Genomic DNA, 9531 nt, shown 5'->3' on the forward strand with positions numbered 1-9531 from the left:
CACTTCGGGCAAACACATACAGTTCAGTTTTTAATTCCTGTGCTGTTTTGCTAATACCCTGTGAATCCCTATCCCATTCCAGAAGATAGACCAGCAAAGAGTAGAATTTAAGTTGCATGGGCATATCCCAGCTTTGCACGCTTGACTTGAAAAAGTAAATACCTTTCTTTGAACACAGTTTTGCATTCATCCACTTAGCAGAGAGCCCACAGGTGGTCAGGACTCTTAGCAGGAAATGAAGAGTACAAAACTTTTCTCCCAGGAGGATATATAGAGGCTCCAAAAGATGACTGAGTTGACTGCACTGCTCTTGGCCATGCAAAGTGGTCTTCCAGTTTCTCATCCCCCATTTTACCTCTGCTTTAACTGTGCTGCTTCTTCCCCACCTTTGCAACATCCCTGATGCTTGCCCAACCACCTCAGTGAATCCCATCAGCTTGCTAAATCAGAAGGAAAGTGCCATATGTCTGCTCCTTTCTGAAGGGTTACTTTTCTGCCAATCTAGTGATCTGAGGCACCTCACCTAGAGATCACCCGAGTCTGGGAGCTCCCACAAGAGGAGCGAGAGGAGTGCGTGGCCAGCAGAGGAAGAGCAGGACATGGGTTACCACAAGTCAGCTGCCTGCCAGTAGCTGTCTGTGCTCCACTCTTTCTACTCCTTTATTACAAGAAAACTATCTTAAAGAAGTGTCGTTTTCTGGTGGTGACCACATGCTCCTCGACTGTTCCCACACTGTTGCTGAGGCGGGCTAAACAGAGGAGCTAATTTGTTAGTTCATGCCTTCCAAAATGCGTAAGCTCACATGTTGTTTCCTCAGCTTTACCTCAGTACTGAAGCTCATAAACCTGTCTCCTTACAGCAACAACAAGTAAGAGATCAAAAGTTTGGCCTAGATAAGTAGAAATACTTATCCAAACTTCTTCAATCAATAAAGCTGAGTAGGAAATCCCATGATGATAAGAGGCTTGCTTAGGGCATTTTCAGCTCTTATGTTGGCCCTGGATGGAGTTGAGTTAGGAAAAGAGACAATAAAACTAGAATCCCTGGCAGAAGAGTAAGTCATACACATCAGACCTGCACCTCCAACTTATCCTCCATCCAAAGGTCAGTTCTTCATTTACTAAAAAAGTGCTTTGGGCTTTTCATGTGGAGAGTGACCCTCAGCTCATGATGGTCACTTTCATGTGTGCAGTGGGAAAAACCACCATCAAGCCTTACCTCTTTTTCTTGGGATTAAGACAATAAAAAAATTTCTGTTCCTGTGAACCCCAAATTCATGAGTTAAAAATTCATGATGTAAGGATATTACAGGATATAAGAAAATTGTAATTGTTATATAAACCAGACACAAGACTAGAAATGGACCTTGCACAAGTTCAAGATGTCCTTCGCAGGTATGTCACCTGCGAACTGCTAAAAATGTTTATACTTTTATGCACCCAAATATCTGTGTACAGCTGAGCCTTGTCTACCCTTCCCCAGATCCTTAGAAATACCCTTGCACAGCTCCCAGAGAAATCTCACTGGCCCCTAAACATTGCCGCATACGTGGTCCCTCAGGACTGAGTCTCCCTCTGTAACATTGGGATAACAGCACGACCAAACCTTAGAAGCGTTTCAGGACAAATACAATAAAGATGGGAAGGAAAAGCACAAAAAAATTAACTCTTGCAATAGCGCATTTATTTTTAGTGCCCCCATCCAAGTCAAAACAATTAGGTAAAGCGTTCAGTTCGGCTGGCTGGAGGCCAGAACTATTCTGCTATGATTCAGGGTGCTCTGCATTCTGCAGCCATTTCAGTCCTGCAGCCCAAACACTGCTTTTATATTTCAGTACGAAACTGCTAGTACTTAATGTTTTCTGCGTGTACCAGCTGGCTTTCCACTTTAATCTATGCAAGTTATTTTTTCTATTTTTATTGTAGGCTTTTAAAAAATTGCTTCAATAATAGCAAGGCCTTCAGTTAGTAGAAGCGTTAGTGAAAAGCTGCTAGGAATGCTGCCTAAGTTGTCCATGGACTCGTTACTTCAACACGCGCCTTTATTTGAAAGCAAGTATTATAAAACCAATGCAACAGAAACTATCCACTTCATATTAACAATAACAAAATATAACACACGATGCAGAACTAAACCCATATACCCTTTTGTCACACATTATTTGAATTATACCTAGTCATTCAGTACAAGACACCTCCAGGATTAAAATTACATTCATTAAAAATGGTAAAAAAACCCATACTGCTGTGCACATGAAAGAACTTTATTTTAAAAATAAGAAACTAACTGAAAATTTATTTTCCTATTCATAATCTTTCTAGAAGGTCTCCTGCAGCTAAAGTTTTACTGACTTTCTCATATATACTTTCCAAACTGGAACTCTTATATACAAGACATTTAAAGTATTAAAAGAACCAAAACTGGTTCTCGTTAAACACAGAGAAACTCTCCTGTGACTTTGCACTTTCATCACTGTATGCTTTTTTCAATTGTTTTAAAATAGTCTTCTATTTTTTGTATTTGTGCCCCTGTGCGTTACAGTATTCATCTAAACTGTAAATGAAACCATTCATCTGCTTCTTATTGATGAAGTTCTTGAAAAAAAAAAAAAGAATTGAAAGGGCTAAAATTCATTACACACATTCCCATGAGATTAAGTAAAACACTGGAGCTGAAGGTGCTGCAGGAAATGCAATTCGCCAAGCATGTGAATGCTAATGGGCACACGAATCTTCACACTCCGAAGAAATCAGAAACCATGCCCTCACTGTGTATGTGTGCTCCTAGGATGGTTGATACACATTGTTCTGTCTTCTTTCTTTTGTCACCTCTTTGTTGATGTTGCAACAGCGGCCGCACCAAGGAATCCACATCACATTACCTAGCCTGCTACGGTTTAAAGCGGTGGTTTGTGTACAAGCCCTCCGCCATATGTTCTTCGCATTATGAGAGGTTGTGGCTGACACTGTCGTTCCTAAGGGAGATTTGCACACATGAAAAGCATGTAATTGGAACGGGATTTTATTCCACTTGACAAGCTTCACACAGAAGGATCTGGCTGAGGAGGGCCCAGCTCTGTTCTCAATGAAGCAAGCAGTGACCTTTGTGGAAACCCTGTTACCACAGCAGTTAGTGCTTTCAAAAGCTTCAACTTCATCCCAAGTAATTTGGATTTGAGAGGCCTGCAGTTGCTGAGATGTGTCTTATCTGTTCATATTAGGGAAGGTGGTTGTTCTCCATCCAGCTGGCTCGGGTTTCCAGAGCCTCGGCAAGGCTGCTGTCCTGCTAGGGATAGAAGGACTTTGACGGCAAACCGCAGCCTCCAAATTTAAGCTCCTGTCCAGTGGTATTGCTTCTTGAGGACACAAGTACTGACATGTTACTGCCTAAGATGTCAAAAGGATTACCAGGTAGCAGAAATCTCTGGAGAAAAAAACAGCCCCCTGAGAAAAGCCGCTCATTCCCAGGCACATTTGGCTGCCTTCTCCCCAGCTGCAGAAATGAGCATCCTCTGGTTTTGGTTCTAGACCAGAGCTGGGGCAGATTCACAAGCAGGAATTCAAATCCAAGCTGACTTTCCACACTAGAGTGAAAATGACAATGGGCGTCAGATCCAAGAGGGATTTTAATTTCCCCTCCCCCGCCAATCTGGTCAAAATGTCCAAAGCAGCCAAAATTCACCTCAGATTCCTGGAACTGGGCCACATGTCTTTGCTTTCTGAAACTTTGTGGTGGGCGCATGCTTGGTTTGCCACATCATGAGCCATCAGGATGCGTAAATGTCTCTATGGGGATGATCTGCTCACATTGCTGTTATCTCCCCAGAAGGCAAAGATGCTTCCTACAGCAATTTCATGCTCATCCTTATGAGAGCAAGAGCAGACACCTCTCCAGGTCGTTCAGGTCATGGCTCTAACATAACATTGGTTCTGTTGTGATAGGATTGAATTGACAGTCATGGAGAACTATGTTCTGCAGGACTCAATCCTAAAAATTGCTGTCAGCTACAAGAAATATCTGGCCTAAGAAACGGCCCAGGGTTATGGTCCAGAAGATCTGCTTCAAAGGATGCTGGGAGAAGCAGGCCTGAAAGCAGACAGCTGCAAGAACTGCTGACCACAAGAAAGGGAGGCAGCTTTCTCTGATCTAGCATTTTCCTCCACTTGACCCATGATGGTCAGTCCTCCTGGTGTTCCTGTGGCTTCTCCTCAAGTGTGAATTTCCCTAGTTAGAGCTGCCCTGATGACCAGAAATCCTTCTGGGAAATGCTAGAAAGCCCCAGCTTCTCAGCCATTGGATCTCTCCTTCTACTGATGTGTTTTCTGTGGCACAAAGACCATTCCTCAGTCAAAGAGAAACTTGCATATCCAATACCTCCTAGCTATATCCTGTCACATATCTTCAGTAGCACACTTCGGAGGACAGCAAGGGAAAGGGAAATCTCTCCCAGTCAGATTTCAATTTATTTGTGTCGCTGAATCTGGAGAGTCCACTCTGAATTCTCACCTATGGGGCCACAATCTCGAATTCTCAAACACATTCCTTAACACTCTCCAGCAAGTAGGTTAGTTTTTTCCTCACCTTTGAAATGCAGTGATATTTTAATGGAGCTCTGCTTTGGAGTAATTTGAGAAATAATGGATTATTTTACTTGGAAAATTATTTTCATGAACAGCAATAAGAGCCCTGTGAAAATACCCGTTACGGGCTTTCTTTACTGAATTTCTTTGAGCTGTACAAGCCTGTGACTATTTGGTATAAAAATGTGACATTGCTGTTACTGGTTTCAGATGCCCAGACTAGGTGGGCTCTCAGGAAGCAGCACTAAAAAGGCAGAACACATTAAATGAGTACCTTTGTGCATTTTAAATGTTCCTTCCTGGAAAATAACTTCTGGCTTGAATGAAAGGAACTGAAGTGTGTACTTTTGCCATACTTTATCAAAGAGGATTATGAAGTGAGCCTACAGACAACTATCGAGGTTGACAGAGCATATGACACTACTGAAAGTGCACAAAAAGAGGGTAATAAAGGGAAGGGTACAGAGTTTGCAGTACAGGGTGTATGTACAAAGACTATCCCCAGGCTCACTATCACCAACATAGATCATGGCATCCCTACTACAAAAAGATTAGGAAAGTGGTCTTCCAAAAGCAAAGTGCAAACATTTGCCCAGACAGGGCTAAAAAGAGTCAGCTTTAAGATCACATTTTGTAGAAGGCAGAGTTGTCATCATTTATCTACTGAACTCAACTTTGAGAGGAAGTAAAATATAATTCATGATATTTCAGGGGAAGAGATTGTTTCATGACAAGAGGATGGCACAGGGGTGCTGCTCGCACCCATTGTCACTGTGATTGCACCATAGTTTCCATTGCAACCTCCTATTTTCATATGCCATAAGCATTGCAAAATGCTGACCTTTGGGGCTGCATATTTCCATGCTTGCTCCCTGCCCCAAAGGTGAATTCTTTCAGAAAGTCTGAGCAAAATCTTTTCAGGGACCATGGCTATTGCTTTTCGTCCGGCTTGCCTGGGGCAGATTGTACAGCAACTGCTTTGTTCCTCTGAGCTATAATAAATCCTACCATCCATCATGTGAAGTAGAAAATTAATAGCATGAAAAACAAATCAGAGCTCTTCTGATCTTAATGTTTGCAAGGATTGTTTGGGCTTGCAAATGGCAGCATGTAAAGAGATGAGACATTTAACTGGGAGATATTGAACTGAGTAAGAATCTCTTTTCATGACAATTGCTGACACTACCATAGTCAATATCAGAAACTCCTGTGTTACAGAGACAACTATTGACAAGTGGTGTTAAATATGGTCTTCAAGACATGCCAACATGACAACCCACGCAGCAGGAGACTGGGTGCGTTTTGTCCCTTTGAGTGTCTCTTAGATGGGACACTTGCTTTTCTCAAGCAGTTCACTAAGAAGTAAAAGGGTGCGCACGCATTCCCAGCTATTGCCATAAGTTAACTTGTTTCCTAAAAGGCTGGGTAAATCAGTGCCAAGTGCTCTGCTTTTTTTCAAAAGCAGGACACTTGAAGGAGCCTTAAAATATGGATATAGATGCTCAACTACAGATACCCATGCTTGAAAATGCTCTCTTTGGGCATGAAAGACCAGAGACTATGCATTAGGACAGAGAAGATGAGCAGCACTCAAAGCCAAAAATAATCATGAAACAAAACCCCATGTCTACTATTAAGACATAGCAGCCAGGTGGCCTCATATACCCCCACACATTCCCCAGATTTTATCATTCACAGAAAATATGTCTGAAAGATACTGTACGGACAGGAAAAGCCAGTCTCCCTACGGGCCTCAATAAAAACTAGAGCTGTCCAAAGGTCTCTGGGAGGGGAAATGTATTTGTTTCAGTAGGTCTAGTCTATGAGGATGCACACCCTCCAGATTACAGCATCATTTGGTGCCGAGTTGGGGGCAGAGAAAACTTGTTTGCAACCTGATCTTTAATACTGACAAACAGTTGATTAATATTCAGTTCTAAGTTCATCTCCCATGGTTTGGTCTTAACAGGGACTTCAGTCACAGATTTTAAGGCACAAGCTGCATGGAAATCTGAGTTGGGCTTTCTAGAAATAGATAGCGTTGCTTCAGTAAAGCATTGCAACCAGTGGACAGGAGACCAGAGACAAGTTACACCGAAACCTTAATTTATGCATCAAAACTTGTGCAGGCAACCGTGAATGATCTCTTTAAATGCCGTCTTTCTCTGCATCTCCTAGGCTTTCAACAGACACTGGGAACAGAGCAGCGTCGCTGCTTGTCCCTTCCCGGGGACTTGTTTCTCCACTGAGTCCAGTTTGGCTACATCCCTGCATAGGGCGCCAGCCCACTCAGCTGAACCCGTTCAGACCAGCTCCTTCAGTCTGTTTCTTGTTGAGCTGACCTTGGCTGCATTTGCATGACTATCTCTGGCATTCTGTTATCTCTTTGATTTCTGCAGTATTCCCACCATCATAATCTTTTCAGGTTCAGTTATTCCCATGCCTTGATTTCACCTCCTTCCCTCCTTCCTGTTTCCTCATTTGCCTTCAAATGACCACACTTTACATTTGCTATTGTTCCAACTTCAGCCCTCGAGTGCCTGTTGATCTACTCTCTTTGACTACATTGTTCAGTCCACAAAATCCTACTGTTCGTGCACTGTCTTGATGCATTTGTATCTGACGTTGAATATAACGCTTTAATGCAATACTTTTAATCTCAAACACAACAGAATGCCTAGCAAAGATGGAGTTTACAAGGTGCACAAAATAGTCTCCTTGTTTTATAACTTCCTTTTCCTAGCTGGAACGAATTCATCTACATGACAATTTTTATTAAATAATTCCTCCAATTTCGCATGGTCTCTCAGAATATGTCAGATATCCAGTTGCAACTGCATATGGACCTTAGCATTGGACCAACAGTGGTTTTGTTCTCTGATACATCTAGTGTTTGTAATAGCTGATTAAAAGCAAAAAGAGTGATGGTGGATTCATACTGCTTTGTCATTCACTAAGTTTTTATATGAAGCCGTTGCTTAACCCCCATAAATCCTTATGGCACTGTTGTGTAGGAGTTCAAGCATATCTTTTACCAGTGCATTTATGTGGAGCTCCCTATATTTCTTCTACTTCCCACAACATATCTCAGCTGAATGCTATGATGAATCCAGCAGAAACAGTGACAGTGGAGTCATAGTGGAGTACCTCCACTCACCACACTTTTCCATGTACTGCTGGAGTACTCACAGCTTGACCACTGCAACATACCCTGATTTGAAGTCACACTCTCTTCCCCCTACTGTGCAGCTAACTGCAGCCTGTTGACAACTGATTTCATCAGGCCAATGAACTTATATCTCTGGATTGCTTGGAATGAAAGGAACTCTTTTCCTCAGGGTTCATTCAGCTATTTTCTTTATTCAGCTACCTTGAATGTCCACTTGCTCCATTATACCTTTTCAGATTTTTTTTTCTGCTTTGGCAGAATTTGTTCCTCCAACCCCTAAAAGGCCAGCTGTGCTATTTATCTCTTCTCTGCTTTTAACTCTTTCTTGGAGCAGAGTTTTCTGATGAAGGAACTGAGCTCACTCAAGCACGTTTACTGTGTTTGCATTGCAGGGTAGACTGCAAACTTCTAAAGCTGGCTAAGGCAGGCATCAAAATATTCCCTCCGTATTTACTTCACCTTTGTAGTATGTGGTTCACCACTCTTTTTTCTCCCTAATTGTTGGTATTATTGGCCCAGCTGCATTTCCACAGAAATTAACCTTTAGCATACTGCTCTTGTGCCTTGCTTTCTTGATCTTCCCTCAGAGCTTTCCCTGCTTGTCCGGACTCAGTGTGATTCACTCAATTTTCTGCAAGATACTTTTACTTCTTTTGTTTCCCTTCAGACTTGGCTTGTTTACATTTTCCCCATATTACCTTGTTTTATTGCTCGTCTAGACTGTCGTTAACTATGTGTACTTTCCAATAGCTTCCTTCACTTTGTTTTGTATCACTTCCTTGAATATATCCCAGCTGATCTGTAGTGAGATTTCTTCGTCCTTGCAAGTCAGCGGCCTGAAAAGTCACCAAAAGTCACCTTAGAGGACTGCCTCCAAGAGCTATCCTTTAACACAGTCCTGTACTTGGGCACAGGAGGTTTGAGGTGGTTTCCACAGGTGAACAGAAGCAGGAAAGCACTCTATCTCCACTGAAGTCATAAGGTTTCCAGTGAATAACATGCATAAGGTGCTACTGAGCCAGGTCTGGGCAGGGGGACACAGACTGCAAGCAGGCAGCTCACAGAGCTGCACAGGTGAGTCTGTCTCAGAGGACAGTCCCGCGCTTCCCACCTTGATGATGGAGACCAGCTTGCTTTGGACAGCAAGAGGGCAACATCTGGTGCTGGACACACAGTGGGCCCCGACGTGGCTGTCCTTCCTGCTGGACAAAATAGGCTGGCCAAAAAGGCACCCACTCTGTCCAGAAGAATGCAGTGAGCTATACTGATTTTTTCTGGAGCTTGGCCATCAGGCCTAGGCCATGGAAAGGGCTCTGGATTTCCAATAAATTGAACCTCCAGGAATCTGGAGCTATCAAAACTGAGTGAGACAATTTAATTCCAGCATTGGCAAGACAGTATTTGGACACAACACATTACAAGATGTCCTGCCAGTTCTGGTTTTGGGCGCACGCTCCAAAGCAGGTGAATCCTTCCTGCTTTGTAGTTCCACAGCAAATAAAACATTTCACAGAGCTCCAGCAGGGATGAAACTAGCTGGCTGCTAGAAAGAGAGGGCTGAGAGAAGTGGTCCACCTCAAGCGAGCTACTGTACCTGTTGCCAGCAATTTCTGAAATGAAAGCCAATTAAATTAAAATAATTGTAGTGTGTATCTGTATCTGAATTGAGATAGATATTTGTGTGTAAATAAAACCTGAATTTTTATACGCACACTCGAACTACATGGCATATGTGCTTTGTGTGCATGTGTGCATACAGGAGCAGAGGTGATTTGTAGAGG

The sequence above is a fragment of the Rissa tridactyla genome, chromosome 1 (assembly GCF_028500815.1).
Source record: "Rissa tridactyla isolate bRisTri1 chromosome 1, bRisTri1.patW.cur.20221130, whole genome shotgun sequence".
Lineage (NCBI taxonomy): Eukaryota > Metazoa > Chordata > Aves > Charadriiformes > Laridae > Rissa > Rissa tridactyla.